Source organism: Lissotriton helveticus, chromosome 8 (genome assembly GCF_964261635.1).
Source record: "Lissotriton helveticus chromosome 8, aLisHel1.1, whole genome shotgun sequence".
NCBI lineage: Eukaryota > Metazoa > Chordata > Amphibia > Caudata > Salamandridae > Lissotriton > Lissotriton helveticus.
The window spans coordinates 293,002,874-293,023,776 of NC_136069.1; the positions used below are offsets into that span (position 1 = coordinate 293,002,874).

Below are 20,903 nucleotides of genomic sequence, written 5' to 3' on the forward strand. Positions count from 1 at the left end.
TATCAAAGAAAGATTCTTTATAGCAGAGTTAGAGCGAATAAGTATGTAGCTGGCCATTACTTCAGCGGCAGCAGCTCTGTAAGGCTATAGCAAATAAAGTTCTAAATACAGCCCCTCCTCTCCAACTAAGTACCAGATTTGCAGTGTTCTTATACAAATGAAGCTGGGTGGTTACAATTACCTACACAAGCATGAAATGCGTTCACAAAGAGGTGTATCAGAAAGCATGCTTCAGAGGAATAACTTACTTCCCTTTTGTAAATTCCTTTTTAGGTCAAGCCTAGCGGCAGCGCGCGTTTGCTGCTCGCTCTGCAGTAGTAGAGTATGCACTGGAAGATCCTCTCACTATCCGGACATATTTTTAATTGGCTTGTGTCATTGTCCTTAGTGAAGATTGGCTTCTGATTCATTATGAGGCTTGTTAGTCCAGCCTTGGTACTGTCTTGTCTCCATTTGTTACCGCCCATAAGGACTTGACCTTTTACTTGGCTCATTACGCAGTTTACTTTATCTCGTGGGTGAGCACTATTTTTGTTATTGATACTGATGGCGGCCACTTGCTTTGTATTTGCATTCTGAGCGCTGCGCCCGCTTTAGGGATACTACGCTCAGTTTACATTTTATTTTTAAAACTTTGATATTTAGCGCAGCACCTGCTTCAGAGACACTGCGCTCTTTCTTTTTAAACTTTAATACTGAGCGCGGCGCCTGCTTCAGGGACATAGCGCTTGTTTTTATTTTTTTATCTTTAATAATCATTTTCGGAGGCATTTGTCCAGTAAAAACTGATGGGTACTTGTAGTTTTAGCAGCCCCTCCGCCCCACCATCTTTAATTGTGAAGTTGACACTTTTGTTCCAATTTCGAAGTCCGGCAATCGCCAGTAAGGACAAATTTCTTCTTGGCGCAATGTGGTTCACAAATATGCTTACATACCAAAAAAGAAAACAAGTTACTTACCTGTAACTTCGGTTCCCCAGTATTGGTAACTTTCATAGATTCCCATGCTTTGTATCATTCCCCGTCGTCGGAATGGGAGCCTCGGTAAATAAAAAATATCATAACCATAGGCACAAAAGAGAAACCAGGCCTAGGCCTCATCTCATCTCATTTTGTAGCATAACAACCTCTTTGTGTAAAAGAGCCCAAACTTTTCGCAACAACCAATCAGAATAGCCTCGCCACATAGAACCTTCCTGAGAGAGCCTCAGAGTCTCAGATTTTCGTAGACGTTGTACAACAGCCACTATCTCTGTAAAACCAGGCTGAGCTTTCCCAGGGGAGGCGGGTGGGCGCATGGGAATCTATGAAAGTTACCAATACTGAGAAACCAAAGTTACAGGTAAGTAACTTGTTTTCTTACCCCAGTATTGGAACTTTCATAGATTCCCATGCTTTGTATCAGAGTAGTTAGCAGTAAGCCATAAAAGCACATTTTGTTACCTGCATCACAGGACATGACAATATAAGTACCCTCATAGGAACAAATCATAAAATGTGCCATACAGGAAGGAGGGATGTTAGGGAACGCTCACCTCTCATTGAAAAAGATTTCTGAGGACTGCCTGTCCAACAGCAGCAAAAACAACAATTGATGGACAGAATGCAGAACAATGTCATACATTCACCCCAGTACAGAGATCTGGGCCTAAATCCATCGTTTTTTTGCGCTCCACACCACCCCAAGTCAGACATGGCTATATGCAAATCAGCCTTGACCCTGTGCCTCATGGGAACAGTCCAGCCCGAACTGCCAAGCCATGTCTTTTCTGGACCGGAATCAAGCATCCAAGGACCGGTTTCTGGCTATCAGCCTTCATCAGCCTGGATAGCTTGACTCCAGTGGTGTGGAGAGCATGGGACTCACGTCTGAGCATACCCATCCCACTCGGGGAGACAAATGCAAAAATAAGAATTGATGGACAGAATGCAGAACAATGTCATACATTCACCCCAGTAGAGAGATCTGGGCCTAAATCCATCGTTTCTTTGCAATTTTCACCCCGAGTGGGCTGGGTATGCTCAGATGTGAGTCCCAGGCTCTCCACACCACTGGAGTCAAGCTATCCAGGCTGAAGAAGGCTGATAGCCAGAAACCGGTCCTTGGATGCTTGATTCCGGTCTAGGAAAGACATGGCTTGGTAGTTCGGGCTGGACTGTTCCCATGAGGCACAGGGTAAAGGCTGATTTGCATATAGCCATTGTCTGACCTAGGGTGGTGTGGAGTGCAAAAAAAACGATGGATTTAGGCCCAGATCCTTGTACTGGGGTGAATGTAAGACATTGTTCTACATTCTGTCCTTCAACTGTGTTTTTAGAGCAATTGTCCAACAGCAGCGTCATCCTTCACCGTAGACTCTAAGCAGTAGTGCTTCATGAAGGTATGTGTACTGCTCCACGTCGCTGCTCTGCAGATGTCTTTGATAGGAACCCCAGCAAACAAAGCCACTGAAGATGCTATCGATCTTGTGGAGTGTGCACGGACTCTTGATGCAAGTGGTTTGCCCACTGCTTGATGGCAGAATCGAATAGCGCTGAAAATCCAGCGGGAAATGCTGCACTTGGTTAACGGAAATCCCTTTCGCGGAGCACTGTAGGATACGAACAGTTGTGAAGTTCTTCTAAAAGATTTTGTGCGCTCCAAATAGAACATTAAACATCTTTGAACGTCCAATGAATGCAAGGATCTTTCTGCTGGAGTCGTAGGTCGCGGAAAGAATGACTTCAAGATCAAAGGTTCGTTCAGATGAAATTCAGATGGAACCTTAGGGATGAATTTTGGATTAGTCCGAAGGATTAGAACATCCCGCTTGAACTGAAGAAAAGGTTCCACTATGGACAGAGCCTGCAGCTCACTAACTCTCCTGGCAGATGTCAGAGCCAACAGAAGAGCTAGTTTCCATGAAAGGTATTGAAGGTCCGCCTTGTGGATGGGCTCAAACTGAGCTTTCATTAGCTGAGCCAACACCAAATTAAGTTGCCAAATTGGAGGTGGAGGACGGACTGGGGGGTACATCCGAAACAGGCGTTTCATAAATTGCTTGACAATTCTAGCCGACCAAAGAGAAGGACCTGAAGACGTCCGTCTGAACCTTGAGATGGCTGCTAGATGCACTTTCACAGAAGAATGTGCTAGTCCAGATTTAGCCAGTAACAGAAAGTATGGTAAAATTTGATGAGGAGCTGAAGTGTACGGATGGAGACGTTGCTTCTGACACCATAGGTAGAACCTCTTCCACTTTGCCTTATACGTCTTGTTAGTACTTGGTGCTCGAGCCTGAGACAACACCTCCCTACACTCCTTGGGGAGATTCAGATGTCGGAACTCCCTGTATTCAGGAGCCATGCTGTTAAGTGAAGCGAGCCAGGATCTGGATGGAGCACTTGACCCTGAGACCTCGACAACAGGGACGGAATCAGTTGAAGGGGAATTGGATGAGCCTGGGAGAGTAATAGGAGTTCCGTGTACCAGAACTGCCGGGGCCACGCTGGTGCAATCAAGATCATTTTGCACGGCTCCGCTTTGGTCTTCCTGAGTATCCTCGGAATGAGGGGTATCGGTGGAAAAGCGTAACAGAATGCGCCGTACCAGGCAATCGAAAGCGCATTCCCCAAGGATCCCGGATGGTGATCCCTGCTTGCATAGAACCGGCATTTGGTGTTCTACGGAGTCGCAAACAGGTCTATGGTTGGGGTCCCCCAGACCGAAAAAACACCTCTTCCAGAATGGCCTGATCGAACTCCCATTCGTGAGTGGTCGATTTCTGGCGACTCAGGGCGTCCGCAGTGATGTTGAGCGAACCCGCCAGGTGTTCTGCAGTCAAAGCAATCTTGTGAAGGATTGCCCAATCCCAAATCAATTGAGCTTCCTTGGACAGAGTCTGAGATCTTGTTCCCGCCTGCTTGTTGATATAGTGCATGGCCATCGTGTTGTCCGTGCGGACCAGCACTGATTGATTCTGTATTCGCGGCAGAAAAGCCTGTAGAGCTAATCGGATGGCTTTGAGCTCCAACAGGTTGATGTGGCACTGGCGTTGACTTGGATCCCAGTGTCCACTGACTTGTAATTCTTGGAGGACCGCTCCCCAGCCTTCTAACGAGGCGTCGGTGGTGATAACCATGGGAGACGGATGAAGCATGAAAGACAAGCCCTTGGCTATGTTGCTCCTTACGACCCACCAGTCGCATGCCTTTCTCATTTCTGGTGTTATTGAAATCTTGTCGTCGAAAGAGCCCTCTGCTTGGTACCATTGTCTGTCAAGCTGCTCCTGCAGAGGTCGCATTCGCAGCCTGCAATGCGGAATCAATGGTATGCAGGATGAGATCGACCCTAGAAGGGACTTGTAGAGTCGGACTGACAGACTTCTTCTTGAGCAATTGGCAAGCCGAGAGCTTCAATTTGTTTTGACGATCGACTGAAGGGTAAGCCTTGCAACGTTTCGTGTCCAGAATGGCCCCCAGAATGAATATGCTACTTACCAGTATGCATCTGTTCTTGGCATGTAGGGCTGCTAACATTCATATCTTAGCATTAGATCGCCGCCTAGTGTTGGGCTCGGATGATCGCACATTGTTGTCCTGGAAGAGTCTTCGAAGTATCCTGAGATAGGTGGCTCCTCCCCTGGACTACAGTGCGCATGGGCATCGGCTCCATCCCCAGATTGTTTTTCGCCATTGTGGCAGAAGATGGAGTGAAAAGTGTAAAGGATGTCCATGCTAATGAATAAATACAATAGTATATCTGCAGCTGCGACAGGCACCGGGGAGGAGGGCGGGCGATATGAATGTTAGCAGCCCTACATGCCAAGAACAGATGCATACTGGTAAGTAGCATATTCAGTTCGAGGCATGTGGGCTGCTAAATTCATATCTTAGCATAGAATACATAGCAGTCCCTCCATCAGCGGCGGTTGCCCGTGCCAGCTGCAGAAACCTGAAAAAGTGTCTTCAGAACAGCCTGTCCTACAGCAGCTTGCTGCTTGGAATGCACATCAACACAGTAGTGTTTTGTAAAGGTATGTGGTGTAACCCACGTGGCTGCTCTGCAAATATCCTCTAAAGGAATGTTCCCTAGGAAAGCCATGGATGCCCCCAGTTTGCGTGTGGAGTGCGCTCTGGGGGGTATTGTTAAAGTGCGCTTGGCTTTTTGATAACATATCTGGATGCACTTAACAATCCATCTGGCTATCCCTGCTTTGGAAATCGGGTTGCCTTTGTGTTGTGGTGCGAAGGCAACAAAGAGTTGTTTTGTTTTTCTAAAGGGTTGTGTTCTGTCTATGTAGTACATCAACGCCCTCCGTACATCTAAGGTATGGAGCATTCTTTCCGCCACCGTTTGCGGGTTTTGAAAGAATGCTGGTAAGTCAATAGTTTGGTTTAGATGAAACTGTGACACCACCTTCGGAAGGAATTTGGGGTTAGTGCGTAGCACTACCCTATTTGGATGAATTTGAATGAATGGCTCTTGGATTGTGAGCGCCTGCAGCTCACTGACACGCCTCAGAGACGTAATAGCTATAAGGAAAGCTACTTTCCACGTAAGGAACTTGAGTTCACACGAGTGCAGTGGCTCAAATGGCGGTCCCATCAGTCTGGTGAGAACGACATTGAGGTTCCACACCGGAGCTGGCGGTGTTCTTGGGGGAATGACTCGTTTCAGACCTTCAAGGAAGGCTTTAATGGCGGGCACTCTGAAGACAGAGAGGTGCTGCCTGTTCTGGAGATAAGCCGCTATGGCGGATAGATGTATCCGAATGGAAGTGTACGCTAGATTGCACTTGTAAAGATGCAACAGATAGCAGATGATGTTGGGGATAGATGCATCTAGCGGGTTGATGTCATTGGCTGTACAGTAAATGACAAAACGCTTCCACTTTGCAGCATAGCATGCTCTAGTAGTTGGTTTCCTCGCCTCCTTGATGATGTTCATGCACTCCGGAGGTAGGTTAAGGTATCCAAACTCTAGGACTTCAGGAGCCAGATCGCCAGGTTGAGCTGTTGCGGATCTGGATGCTGAATGTCTCCATGGTTCTGCGTCAAAAGACTGGGCGTGAGGCGCAGTCTTTGATGCGGCACCACTGAGAGTTCGAGGAACGTGGTGTACCAAGCCTGGCGCGCCCACGTTGGAGCAACTAGGATGAGAGTCATCTCGTGCTGCCTTAGCTTTCTTGCGACCAGCGGTATTAGAGGGGCTGGCGGAAAAGCGTACGCAAATTTGCCTGACCAGTTCATCCATATCGCATTCCCCTGCGACTGTGGGTGAGGGAACCTGGCGGCAAAGTGTTGGCATTTTGCGTTCTCTTTTGTGGCAAACAGGTCTATCTCCGGATGACCCCACTGCTGGAAGTACGGGTGGAGGACAGATGGGTGTAACTCCCACTCGTGCATTTGATGGCTGTACCTGCTGAGCAGATCCGCCATCTGATTGTCCTTTCCTGGGAGGTGTTCTGCCATGAGGAAAATGTTCCTCTGAATGGCCCACTTCCACATGCTCTGAGCCAGATGAGACAGCTGTGGCGAGTGGGTGCCTCCCTGCTTTTGAATGTAGTACATCGCGGTCATGTTGTCCGTCCGGACTAGCACGACTTTGTTGCACAGATGTACAATGAAGGACTTGAGCGCCATGAAGATTGCCATCAGTTCCAGATAGTTGATGTGCATCTTCTGTTGCTGCGTCGTCCATAGTCCCTGCACTGTGTAAGTGAGCACATGAGCTCCCCATCCCTGGAGAGATGCGTCCGTTGTCAGGACAATCTGCGGCACAGGCTCTTGGAACAGTCGGCCCTTGCAAAGGTTGTGTGGAGTCCACCAATGCAGAGAGTCGTATGCCCGACTGGTAACCAACACTAGGTCTGTCAATTGCCCACGAGCCTGTGTCCACTGATTCGCTAAGCACTCCTGGAGCGGGCGCATATGTAGCCGTGCGTGAGGGACTATGAAGATGCAGGAGGCCATCATGCCTATCAACTGCATGAACACTCTCGCTGAAAGCGAGTGTTGTGGCCTGAACCTTTGGATCAGAGCCTGCATGCTGTCTATCCTGACTTGGTTTGGCTGAGCCATGGCCGTCAGGGTGTTGATCGTCGCACCTAGGAACTGCCGGACATGTGCCGGCTGAAGATGCGATTTTGGGTAGTTCAGGGAGAAACCCAGATCGTGAAGAAGGTGAATTGTAGTCGACATGTCTGCGGCGCACTGTTGCTCTGACTTGGCTTGCACGAGCCAGTCGTCTAGGTAGGGGTAGACATGGATGTTCTGCCTCCTGAGGTGCGCCGCTATTGTCGCCAGACACTTGGTGAACACCCTCGGGGCTGTTGTGACTCCGAAGGGTAGGACCTTGAACTGGTAGTGCCTGCCTTGAATAGTGAACCTGAGGTATTTCCTGTGTGACGGGTGTAGTGGAATGTGGAAATAAGCATCCTTGAGATCTAAGGTTGCTAAGAAGTCTCCCTGGTTTAGCAAGGGAAGAATCTGTTGCAGTGTAAGCATGTGGAAATGTTCTGATAGTATGTACAGGTTGAGGGGACGTAGATCTAGAATGGGTCTGAGAGATCCGTCCTTCTTTGGAATAAGGAAGTACAGGGAATATACCCCCGTGCCTTCCTCTCCCACCGGCACGAGCTCGATTGCTCCCTTTTGCAGCATCACCACTACTTCCTGCTGCAATAAGAGCAAGTGCTCTGCGGACATAGGCCTTTGCCTTGGCGGGATGTTGGGTGGAGTGGACTTCAACTCTAGGCAATAACCATACTGGACTAGTTGTCGCACCCACCTGTCTGTGGTGATGTTTCTCCAGACGGGCAGGAACTGCTGCAGTCTCCCCCCGACAGGTGTTAGGTGGTCGGGGGGCAGTGACAGAGAGTCACTGTTTGCTTGGAGTAGAGGAGCGGGAGCTGTTGTTTCCTCTGCCGCGACCTCTGTTGCTGTTATTTCTGTAACCTCCCTTGTTCTGTTTTGTGAACGAGGATTGTGCCCCACCTTTTGAGAACTGGGATTGTTGACCCATTTGTCCTCTGGTGACTCCACGTGCACCTGAGCGACGAAAATTGCTGCCACGAAACTGTTGTGACTGTAGGGCCCCCATAGATTTAGCAGTTTCTGTGTCTTTCTTTATTTTCTCTAGGGTGGTGTCAACATCCGGACCAAACAGACTATCAGGATTGACTGGCTGATTAAGAATTGTTGTCTGAATATCCGGTTTAAACCCTGAGATGCGGAGCCACGCTTGTCGTCTCAGCATAACGCTAGTGTTGATAGCTCTAGCAGCTGTGTCCGCAGCGTCAAGTGCACACTTGATGGCTGCGTTTGAGATTAGCTTTCCTTCCTCAATAAGCAGTTTGGTGCCCTCTTGGAACTGTGGAGGCAGGTGTTGTACAATCTGTTCTAGGGTGTCGTAGTGCGCCCTATCGTAACGCGCCAAGAGTGCCTGTGTATTGGCAATGCGCCAAAAGTTTGATGCCTGTGCAGCTACTCTTTTGCCCCCTGCCTCTAGCACTTTGGACTCCTTATCCGGGGGAGGAGCTTCACCCGTTGTCTGGGAGTTGGCACGTTTCCTGGCATTGGCGACCACAAGAGAGTCCAGTGGCAATTGTCCCCGAATGTATGCGGGGTCTGCAGGTGCAGGTCTGTACTTTTTTTCAATGCGAGGGTTGACCACTCTCGCTCGTGTAGGCTCCTTAAATATGTCCCCAGCATGCTTGAGGACTCCCTTAAGCATAGGCAGTGTCTTTACTGTCCTTTCAGAGACTGAAAAAGTGTCGAAAAGGAAGTCTTCCTCAACCGGGTCGGCATGCATGTCCACATCATGATTGGCTGCCGCCCTTTCGAGTAGTGCATGAAAACCTGCTGAATCCTCAGTCGGGGATGCCCGTGCATTAAAAAGCTGCGGGTCCTGCCCCGCACCTTGGGTGTTCTGGTCACCAGTGTCATCATATGAATCCGGTTGTGCATCAGGTTCATTGATTGGGAAATTGTACTGCTCGTCCTCATCATACCCCTCACCCGCAGAGTGTTCCGGGGAGGGAGTAGGGCTCCGTCTCGGAGGAGGCTGGATTGGTTCCGTGAGGCCTGAGGCGTCAAGGGGCACCCTCTTCTTCTTTAGTGGGATGACATAGGGGTCCACTGGCTCCGAAGTGATTTTCCTCTTATAGAGGGTCAGTTTGCCTGTGTCAGCGTCGATGAAATGCTCTGAATCGTCCTCGGATTCGAGTACCCGACGTGGAAGCGGGCCAGTCGGAGAAGAAATCACCTGTTTCGGTGCCGATTTGGTTGAAAATGCTTTCGGCGCCTCCTTCGGCGGCAAAATAAAGAGAAGTTTCCCAGACGGCTTCGCTGGAGTGTCCTTTTGCGGCTGCGGCGATGGTATCGGAGCCGACGGGGCAAAGGCCTTCTCCCTGATTCTTTGCAGTGATTCGGCTATGGGGGACGCCTCACTCACAGTTTGTTTCGGCGCGGACGAGGATGGTCTGATCTTTCCCTCGGATCCGACGTCCTTGTGTGCCTTGTGCGCTTTGGGCGCGGATCCTGTCTTTACCGCCTCCGATTCCTGTGTTCGGGGCGCAGACTTCTTTCCGTGTGCCTGCGTAGCCTCCTTGGAGCCGACCTTGGCGGGCTTGGACGGCGTCGTAGCCGCTGACCCGTGCCGACCATCTTTCTTGGAGGACCCCTCCTCTGGCGTCGGTTTCGATTTTGCAGCATCGGAATCGACGGACTTCTTCGACTACTGCGGACCGGAGGTCGACGGAGTCGACGGGGTAGCGGGCACCGTCGTTTTCACCGGCACGGCAGCCATCTTAGGGACACTCGAGTCCTTAAGTTTCAGTTTTGTGTTCGGGTCGGCCATTTTAGGTGTTGTCGATCCCGATGGTTTCGGTTTCGAAACAGTCTGCTCAGCAAGTAAGTCCGTGGCCGGGCCCGAAGGCGGGGCTGTGGCTTGCGGCAACGGGTCTTGGGTAAGGCCGACAGGCGATCCCGCGTCCCGGTCGGTATCCTCGTAACCTTCGGGGCAGAGCTCGTCTCCCGAGCTGTCTGCCGCGGCCCCATAAATCTCATCGTCGTCTCCTACCTCGTCGACGTATTCAAGGCCTTGACCCGCGACTCCGTCGTCGTCTCCCGGATCCGCCTCGACCTCCGTCTCGGGTGGGGAGATTTGGAGATGATGACCCTGGCCCTCTTCGTCCTGGTCGTCGAAGATGTTCTCCGGATCCGGGGCCGCTTGTTTAGCTTCCATGCGCATCGCGCGCGGAAGCTTGAGAGTCTTCTTTGAGCGGAACTGTGCACACAACTTGCACTTGCCGTCGTCGTGGTCAGGCGAAAGGCATTTGTTACACACGGGGTGTAGATCGATGTGTGGGTACTTGGACCCACAGAGCGGGCAGTACTTAAACGGGCTCCGCTCCATGTCCGAAAAGTTTTGCAGTCGTGTCGCGATGAGAAGGCCTCAAAGTTCCGAGAGCGAAGAAAACTCCGCTTATTCCGGCTCCAAGAGACGGAAGACTCGAGACCGTGCGCAGACAATACCGACGCAAGAAAATCGAGGCCTTTTGGCCGCTAAAAGTTAGTTTTTCTTGGTTCCGACAGTAAGACGTCGAGACCACATCCGAACCCAATGGCGGAAAAAAACAATCTGGGGATGGAGCCGATGCCCATGCGCACTGTAGTCCAGGGGAGGAGCCACCTATCTCAGGATACTTCGAAGACTCTTCCAGGACAACAATGTGCGATCATCCGAGCCCAACACTAGGCGGCGATCTAATGCTAAGATATGAATTTAGCAGCCCACATGCCTCGAACACTTTGTGACCTGGACGGTTGGAGAACTGATTTGTTCTTGTTGAGCTGAAGGCCCAGGACATTGAACACTTGACTGCAGGTGGTAATAGCCTCGGAAGCTTCCTGGAAAGTTGGAGCTTTGACTAGCCAGGCGTCCAGGTAGGGAAAAACCTCCAGAGATTGTTTCCTGAGGAAAGCAGCCACTGGGGCCAACACCTTCGTAAATATCCTCGGCGCAGACCTTAGGCCAAAAGGAAGTACTTTGAATTGGAAATGGCTCTTGCCTACTGTGAAGCGCAAGTATTGCCTGTGAGCTGGGTGGATCGCACATGGAAGTAGGCATTCTCTAAATCCAGAGTCGCCATGTAATCGCCTGGATTTAAAAGACGAAGAATATCTTAAAGAGTGACCATCCTGAACGACAGTTTGATGAGATAGGCGTTGAGCTCCCGTAGAGCCAATATGGGGCGCCAAGTTTCCGTCGTTTTTCGAACCAGGAAGAACCTGGAATAAAACCCTTTCCCCCTCTGCGAGAGAGGTACAGGTTCTATTGCCCCCTTGATGAAAAGCTGGTGGGCTTCGAGACGTAACAGTCCCAGATGTTTTGATTGACAGGCGCCTGGAGCTCTGGATGGAGGTAGATGTTGAAACTCTAACGTATGGCCACTCTTGATGATATTTAAGATCCACTGGTCTGATGTTATAAGTTTCCAGCTGTCGAGATAAAGAGATATCCTGCCGACCACTGATGTCATCGGAGGAGGAACAGTAGAAAGAGCCGCGAGGCCGCTATTGCCTCTTGGAGTTGTCACGTCCTTGACGATTCTGGCGGCCTCTCTGCGATTGACGAGAGTAAGACGCCGACTGGCCCTGACGTGGATTGAAATATTGAGGCTTGTAGGACTGGGATGAATATCTTTGTTGGTTGCCACCTCTGTAAGAGGAGAAACCTCTCACTCTTGCCCCTCTAAAAGGAACCTTACGGTAGTTCAACGAACCCAAGGACTTTGCTGTGTCCGTATCTTTTTTAATGCTCTGAAGGGCCTCATCCACATGCTTTCCGAAAAGCATCTCTCCGTCGAATGGCAAGTCCAAGATTTTGTTCTGAACCTCCTGGCGAAACCAGGTCGCCCGCAACCAGCCCTGACGCTGTAGCACAGCTGATCCAGCCAGCGCACGAAAGGCAGTGGATGCGCTGTCCATAGCGCAATCTATCACTTCCGATGAAGACCTCCCTCCTTCCACCAAAACTTTCTTTGCCTCATCCCTTGTAGATTCCGGAAGCTGTTCCACAAATGGGGACAGGTCGCACCACATCTGGCGATCATACCTGCCGAGAATGGCAAGGGCATTCGCAGCACGGACAAGGAGACTGGCCATAGAGGAGAATCTTTTGCCCACATTGTCCAATCGCCTTCCTTCTTTATCCGGAGGTGTAGTAAGGGGCGTGGAAGGATTCTTCGATTTGCTCTGCGCTGCTTGAGAGATTACAGAATCCGGCTTAGGTTGCCCCAGAAGACAAGCTGGACTGCCATCCGGCTCTTTGTATTTCTTCTCTAGCCTGGGAAGAACAGGAATGACTGTCGCCGGATTTTGCATAATTTTAACTCCCTCCGACCATACATGTTCGATGATAGGAATAGATCGGACCGACCTCTTGAATGGTTCTTTAAAATCATATAGGAAGCAGTCGGACTGCACAGTCGTTATTGTCAGACCAAATCTGACAGATGCCCTCTCCATGAGGTTGTGGAATCCCCCAATGTCAGCAGGCGGAGAAGTAGCAGTATCCTGCCCCGCCACATCTGGATCGTGCGCACCACTATCATCATAATCCAGATCGGGATCACGCGCAGGTTCCTCCTGGACACCATCATCAGAAGAGACATCATCTACTACTTCGTGGACTTCTTCTCTGGGTTCCGGCTGCACAGCCCGTGGAACCACCGTCGTTACTATGATTGCCGGAGCCGGAGGTCTAACCGGCGAAGGAGGGCGCTCCTGCTGTGGAACAGGTGGAGTGGGAAACCTGCTCCTGTAATCCTGCAGCATCAGTTGTAAGTCCGATATTAGCGTTGATGGCATGGCCATCATGTCTTGTCCTAAAGTTGGAGGAGGTGTGCTTTGTTGGACATATTGTTGTTCATAATATTCCTCAGTGTCCGTATCCTGACATTTTACATTTAAGTCCGAGGGACTGTAAGTATCCCCATATGGATTCTCATCCTCCTCGTCATCAGACTCCTCATCAAACAACATAGTTGGGAGTAAGGACGTTACTCTTCTAGGAGAAGTCATCTCCGGCATTATTCGCTGCTTGCGCATGGAAATATGCATTTTTTGAATCGTCGACGACCTAGTCGACGGAGTCGTCGTCGAAGGAACCGTCGATGGAACCGTCATCGTCGACCGAGTATTGATCGTCGACAGAACTTTCATCATCGACGGTGGGAAAATCGTCGACTAACTCGTCGTCATCACCTTTGCAATCGCCGTCGTCAACGTCCTCGACGTAGTCTTCGTCGTCGAAGCCGCCGTCGACACTATTCGCGTCGTCATGATCGTCGACGTCGATAATACAGCTATAGTCGACGAGCACCAAGGCACCTTAAACGTCGACGATGGTCCCAATGGAGTCGACGTCGACAGAGCTACCGTCGACGGTCCCTTCGACGGAGCCACCATAGAAATCAAGGCTTTTTGAGAAGACGTCGTCGACGTACCTGCCGATTTTGTCGTCGACGGACGCTGCTTTTTATCTGGTTTCCCATCCTGCGAGTCAGCAGCCAGTTTCTTGCTCTCCTTCACTTTTAAAATGGGCTGTGAAGGAACAGAAACATCCTTTTTCATCTGTTTGGCTGTGTCCACCGCAGCAGCCTGTCCCAGCCTCTCACTTTCACCTCGGTGAGGAGATTTAATGGGACTAGCCCTCTCAGACCAACAGAGATCTTTTGTTGGGCTTTGACAGTGATTCCTGAAGAAGTAGAGGGAGGTGACCTACCCCTCTTTCTGGACATCCTGGAAGATGAAGCAGATGACGAGTCCTCTTCGTCCGAAGACAGCACTTCCTTCCGTGACTTCATTTTCTGTAGCCAAGTTAGTAATCGGCCCTCCCGGTCTCTCAAGGTCTTTGTAGAAAAGGTCCTACAGATTTTACAATCTGTGGCCTTGTGGTCTGGATACAAGCAATAGATACAGTCTTCATGCTTGTCCTCCACAAAAAAGTCTCTTTTTTGCACAGGTAGCACAGGCCCTGAACAAAGCCTTCGTTTCCTTGTCTGACATAATAATTTTCTGAAGTAAATTTGAAGAAGAATTGAAGTTGAAGAAAGAAAACTGAGCAGAGCTCAGTGGAGACTCCCTAGCACAACGTGCGGTAGAAAAATCTGAGGCTCTCTTAGGAAGGTTCTATGTGGTGAGGCTATTCTGATTGGTTGTTGCGAAACGTTTGGGCTCTTTTACACAAAGAGGTTGATATGCTACAAAATGAGATGAGGTCTTGGCCTGGTTTCTCTTTTGTGCCTATGGTTATGATATTTTTTATTTACCGAGGCTCCCATTCCAACGACGGGGAATGATACAAAGCATGGGAATCTATGAAAGTTCCAATACTGGGGTAACAGCGTCACAGAATGCAACACTTCATAATTATTTGACAAGTGTAAACAATCCTTCCACTCCAGGGATCACATCTGAAATCTGTACAATTTTCGACAGGGAAAGGTGATATGCATGGAATACCGCAGCAGAGATGTTATGTTGCTACAAAGTGCAGTATTACATGCAAAGTTTGTACCGTTTTGTGGCAGGTTTCATTTCACCAGTGATAAAGGGGTGTGCTGTGAATTTACGTTGCTAGACGGGCCTACGTTTAAGCTAAGTAGCAGACTTTGCCCTTGCTTGTTTTAAGACAGGACCCAAGACAGGTGGTGTGTTTTCGACAAGTAGCTCTGCTTTGTTTCAGGCAATTTGGTATTTATTTTCCTGGTCGTTCCAGTCTTAGGTGCCTTTAGCCTTTCCCCAGGGCACGAGTCAGGGGTACACACGGATGGACGGCGTCCACCCACTATTTTCACAGGGTGGACGCCGTCCACCCTGCCAAGAAGTTGAGCCCCACTGAAAAATACGGTAAAGTCGTCCCAGTGTAATTTCAAAACACAGGGACTCTTTCAGCAGCGCCTGCGCGTTGTTGTCTGCTTTTGATCAGCAACAACATACAGGCAGGGATGGGGCTTTCTTAGTTCAGACTCCTGCTGGGTCCATAACAGAGGCGAATCAGAGGGGTCATCAGGCCTTCTTTTGTTAGAGTCTATGGCTGGGAGCAGTCAGGAGCCGCACACCTAGAAGCAAATGCAGCAGAGGGGAAACAAAGGCTTACACCTTGTTAGCACTTCACACATACTTAAGAGAGGCAGCTTTTCACTTTGTTTAGGAGATATGCATGCCCTGTAAGATTGTCGGATGTGTTGGTCTGTCCCAGTAGTTACACAAAATAAATAGCATTTATATAGTGCTTACTACCCCTGAGGAGGCGTTGTAATAATTTAAATATCACTATTTTTTCTTGTAAAGCACAACAGGTAGAGGAATTTTACGCTGACAAAAGTTAACTGTTTTATGTGCAGCTTACAAAAGTGTGAATCTTCTGCCTAAATCAGGAGGGCTTCCCTGTATACCCAAAATGTGCTCCAATGTACTCATGATAGACATGTTAAACGTATATATGTCGGCTTAAGATCTGGTGTCACTTCTTATGATGCCACTTTCTGTGATGTCACACGTTGTGATGTCATGCGCCGGGATGTCACTTGCATACTGATTAACTAAGTTAGTCCCCCCACTTATTTATTTTTTTAGGACTTGTGCCCTACCTTTCCCTATGATTGGATGTTGTTGCTCGGTGGCCTAGGGCAGGCTCCTCTACTCCTCCCTGCTCGAGCTAGCACATTGTACTTCTAGACAAAGTACATTTGCGAGGCACTATCGTGGTTCCTCTCCTGAAAAAACCTGAAGCTGACCCTACGATCCTGCCAACTACCCCCATCAGGCGGGGTTCTGGTTGGCACATTCCAATGAAACTGTAATATTGGCCATCCTGGATACCCTCCGCGATAACGCCGACAGAAGTTCCCCCCTGGCACTGGTACTACTAGATTTATCCACTGCCTTCGATGAGGTCGACCACATTATTCTGGTAGACCATGTCAGGCAGGCCGGCATCCACGGGGCAGCCGCTAGTTGGTTCACTTCTTTCTTGGAGGACCAATCCCAGGCCGTCCGCCAAGGCCACTACAACCCCCCCCCCCGATGCAGAACTACGTGCCACGTTCCGCAAAGCTCCTCCCTTTCCCTTCACCTTTTTAATCGCTACATTTTCCCCTTGATCCAGTCCCTCAAAGGAGAGGAAAGTGACGGTTTTCAATTACGCGGATGACCTGCAATTGGTCTTCACGGTGGACAACTAAAATAGCTCTGTCGCCGAATTTCAGTCCACCATCTTGTTCATCTAACATTGGATGGACCTCAACCACCTCAAGTTAAATCCTGGAAAGACGGAGCAAGTCCTCACTGGGGGATAGCCATAAATGCTGGGGCCCACACTATTGGCCACCAGAGCTAGGAGCCCCTCCCACTCCCTCGGCTAAAAAACTAGGTGTCACCTTCAACAATGATCGCTCACTTAAGACACAGGTTGGCTTGGTAATCTCTAAATGTTTCTTCCAACTGCAAAAGATCAGGAAGATCTACCGCTTCCTCATGCAGGAAGCCTTGATCAAGGTTGTGATGGCTACCGTCCTGTCACACCTGGACTATGCCAACTCTGTGTACCTGAGCATGCCACTCTATCTGCTCAAACAGCTGCAGAAGGTCCAGAATCACGCAGCCAGATTGATTCTTCGACAATCTAGATGGCAATCTGCGACACCTTTATTAAAGGAATTGCACTGGCTCCCCATCTCCCAACGCTGTGCATTTAAAACAGGTTGCTTGATCTTCAAATCCTTGCACGGCCAAAACCCCAAATTCATAAACTTGATACTCAGACATACCCCCTCTCACAACCTGCGCTCAGCTAATATTTCGCTCCTCTCTACCCCCGCTTTCAAAAGGACACGTCAAGGAGAACGCCGATTCGCTACCCTCGCCCCTAGACTGTGGAACTCATTTCCTCTAGAGATCAGATCCTGCACTGACCTTCTGAAGTTCAGGAGGTCCCTTAAAACCTGGTTATTTATACAAGCATACAACGGATGTCTCCACAGGTAACGGACAGAGCCTATTACAGCGCCATGAAACCTCCCGGTGTAGGTGCGCTATAGAAGTCATTCTTAACACTAACTATCGTGTGGGAAAAGCGATACCTGCTTTCAGAAAGGCGAGTGATTATTTAACACAAAGCATTTCTCACGTAGTATGTTTTTTAAATAAATCTCCTACAAGATCATGTCTAAAATACAAGTGATAAAGCCTTTGAACCACATGCATTTGAAAATACCAAGTAATTTTAATACCCTTGTCTTTAGTCTAGTAATTGCACTCATTTACTACTCGGCAGGGTCCAGAGTATTTTCAGTAGATAGTTTGTGCTAGGTATGTGATGCTACGGACTGTGTCCAACATAGTAAGTTAGAAGTGGGTGGGAAGCACTTATGGTAGCTCCTGAGTGATATCACGTATATTCCACTTATCTAGCTTCTTTCTAACAAATAACCTTTTGATTGACCAGCAGCGAACACCAAGAGGTCACTAGAATGCCCTTTTCCGATAAACACGGTGTGCCAGATGGTGGTCTTACAACATCAGTCACGCACGCCGAAATCAGTAGCTGCTACCGACACAATACACACCAAAAATTGCATCTTTCTGCTACTCTGAATCCTGGAGAAGCCAACTTGGTGGTAGTTCCATTCATTGTTTGGGGTCGCTTGAAATGTGGCGCTTAATAGAGGAAAAATGTCCATTTATTTTTTTAGTCCTCAGCAGACTCAATAAATATATTTAATATTGACACCTTTGTGCACTTTTCAGGTGGGTTTGACGAATGCCACCTGAAACGTACAGCTAAAATGCTTAGCACCAACGATTGTTATTGGCTTTTTTTTTTAATGTTTGCAGAAAGTTTTTTCTGTGTTTAGAGAATAATTGAGCAACAATTTCTTTCTTCTGATGAACATCCATGTAGGGGATTCATCTGCTTAAATTGTGCCCATATAATCGTTTTGTCTAGACTTGGTTTAGAGCTCATCCTAGTGCTTGGATTTTTTATTTTTTTCCCTCCTCTTGCATGTTTTCCACTCTCTGAATGATTTCCTAGTGAAGTCTTCTCTAAAGGTAATCGCACCCTGGTAGTACCAGCACTTCTTAGGCAGACACTTTAGTGTATAGGAGGTTTGCTGCCATGGGTGGAAGTGTTTCCATAAGTGAAGCCAAACAGGTGCAGTGAAAGCACATACAAGTTGGGGTATAAAGATTGCAGATAGCCTTGGTAGGTAGGCAGGGCATTAGACACAAGACTGACATCTCCGGCGACTCTCACATGGTTAAAAGTAAAATAAACTATTAAGGTACAGAGGTTACATTTAAAGAAAATACCCTTTAGTGCCAGCTTCTTTCTAGGGTGTCCACTCAAGATGTGGACCTCCTTATTGTACTTAGGCAAGCCAGCTAATTTATGGAAAGAGCAGATACTGCCAAAAAAAACATAAATGCTTGTTTGATGCGTATGTCGTCTTCGGGCCAATTTCCTTCCCCTGAACCGACTAGCAATTCTGCGAGATGCAAAGGGGTATATTCAGCCGCAGCATTTCATTAGCACGAACTGGCGCTCTTGCAGCATCAATCACAGATCCAGTGGTATCATGCTTGCACGAGAAGTAGGGTTCATACAAGCCTACCACAGAGGTTCCGGTGGTATCCGTTCTGCCTACATTTCCGCACTCCACAAAGGCCAGATTGAAAACAAAACTGAGGTAAGCAAAACATTAACTCAGTTAAAAAAGGAAGATTATTTACCATCTCCTAGTGAACGAGCCCTTTTTTTAGGATTTTATGTTAGGCTGGTGAAAAACGTAAACCTGCCTCTACGCCACACCTTAAAAGGACACAGAAAAGTTCCAAAACAAACAGAAGAATACTTTTGGAACTAAACGTCCAAATCTCAACATTGCTCATTCTAGCCAAGAAAGAAAATGGGGAGACACGCACAGCCTGCTATTACCCTTCTCCTTACTAATACAATTACAAGAAGAAAAATAGATTTAGGTGTCAATCATCAGAAAAGCAATCATGCATCCGCTACACAGGCGAGTCCAAAGAGAAAGTCGGGCCCAGATTTAAGTAACAAAACATCGCAAAAGGAAATATATATTTTTTTGCAATTTGATTTTTATTGCGGGATTTCCATGGCGTTAGTTTATAGCTTGAGCATAATTTTGTAATTTAATATATAATTCTCTTGCTTCGACAGCATTGATTCTCATCGTATGCTAAGGAGCATGTAACATAGGCACAACTAACAGTTTACACAGCCCTGTTTTCTTTTTTTTGCAAGGCAATAAGTACTCATAACTATCTAAATGAAAGAATAACAAATTCAAAACAAAAATTGGGCAGCAATTAGCTTCGCAGTTTTTAGTATATCCCTTGGCATCGAGGACAGATGTGGCACAACAGTTTGCTTTTTCCTGAACATGTGGTATGTTATGTGACAAACGAAGCGTCGGGTCTGTAAGCATCGTGCGACCCTCTCATGGAAACCTGGGGCCAGATGTAGGGCGGCAAATACCGGTCGGTAACGGACGATTTCGGCCGTAACCGACCGGTATTTGCAAATGGAGATGTAGGGGCCCTCAAATATACAGAATCTGTAAATTTACAGATTCTGTAAAATACCAAATCGGTAAATATACCGAATCGGTAAATCCAGATGTAGGTGGCACTTCAAACAGTGCCACAGGCCATTACCGATTCGTTATTTACCATGTAATACTATTGCATGGTAAATAACGAATACCTGTGTACATGCACATCTGTGCATGTACACCTGTGCCATGTGGCACACATACATGCCCTAAGGGCATGTATGTGCGTCACATGGCACACAAGCCAAAATCAGGGGTGCAACAGGGTGTCAAAGTGACACCCTGTCACCCTTACAGCTTCGGTAATTTTACCGAAATTGCCATTGATTCCTATGGGCCTGTAGGCCCATAGGAATCAATGGCAATTACCGAATCGGTAGGCCTGTAGACCCATAGGAATCAATGGCAATTACCGAATCGGTAAATACCGATTCGGTAATTACCGAATCATACAGATTCGGTAATAATTACCGAATTTTTACCTACATCTGATTTACCTAATCTAGAATACCGAATCGGTAAAATTCGGTATTCTAGAGTCGGTAAATCAGATTTACCTACATCTGGCCCGGAGTTTCAGATGTAGGGGGCCTTAAATTTACCGATTCTGTATATTTACAGATTCGGTAAATATACCGATTCTGTAAATCACCGACTCTGTAAATTTACCGAATCGCAAATTTGTGATGTAGGTGGCACTGAAAACAGTGCCATCGGCCCTTAGGAATTGGTTATTTACCATGACATACTATGTCATGGTAAATAACGAATTCCTGTGTACATGCACATCTGTGCATATACACCTGTGCCATGTCGGCAGTCCAGAGTGTGATTGGAGGCATGTGGGTCCGAAGAGGGTTCCCCGTTGGTTGGCTTATGGTATGCTCGGGGAGGGGGCGGTTGCGGGGCTGCGCCCCTTGACTCTGCTACGCGACGAGAGGGGGAGAGGCAGGTTGTGTTGTTTTGGTTAATAAATTACGCTTACTGTCCCCACGTCGTTATAATGGTGCCATGTGGGGCATCTATGTGTGCCATATGGCACACAAGCCAGAATCAGGGGTGTCAAAGTGACACCCTGTCCCCCTTGCAAAATCGGTAATTTTTACCGAATCGGTATTTACCGATTCGGTAATTGACATTAATTCCTATGGGCCTCAAAGCCCATAGAAATCAATGGCAATTACTGAATCGGTAAATACCGATTCGGTAATTACAGAATCATACAGATTCGGTAAAAATGACAGAATTTTTTCCTTCATCTGATTTACCGAAT

General features: G+C 48.1%; 1 protein-coding gene across 1 annotated transcript in view; it reads right to left on the minus strand.

Moving 5' to 3' along the window:
* Positions 1 to 20,903, minus strand: part of RDX (radixin) — a 596,536-nt gene that overhangs the window by 355,866 nt on the left and 219,767 nt on the right. The gene's annotated exons all lie outside the window — the stretch shown is intronic.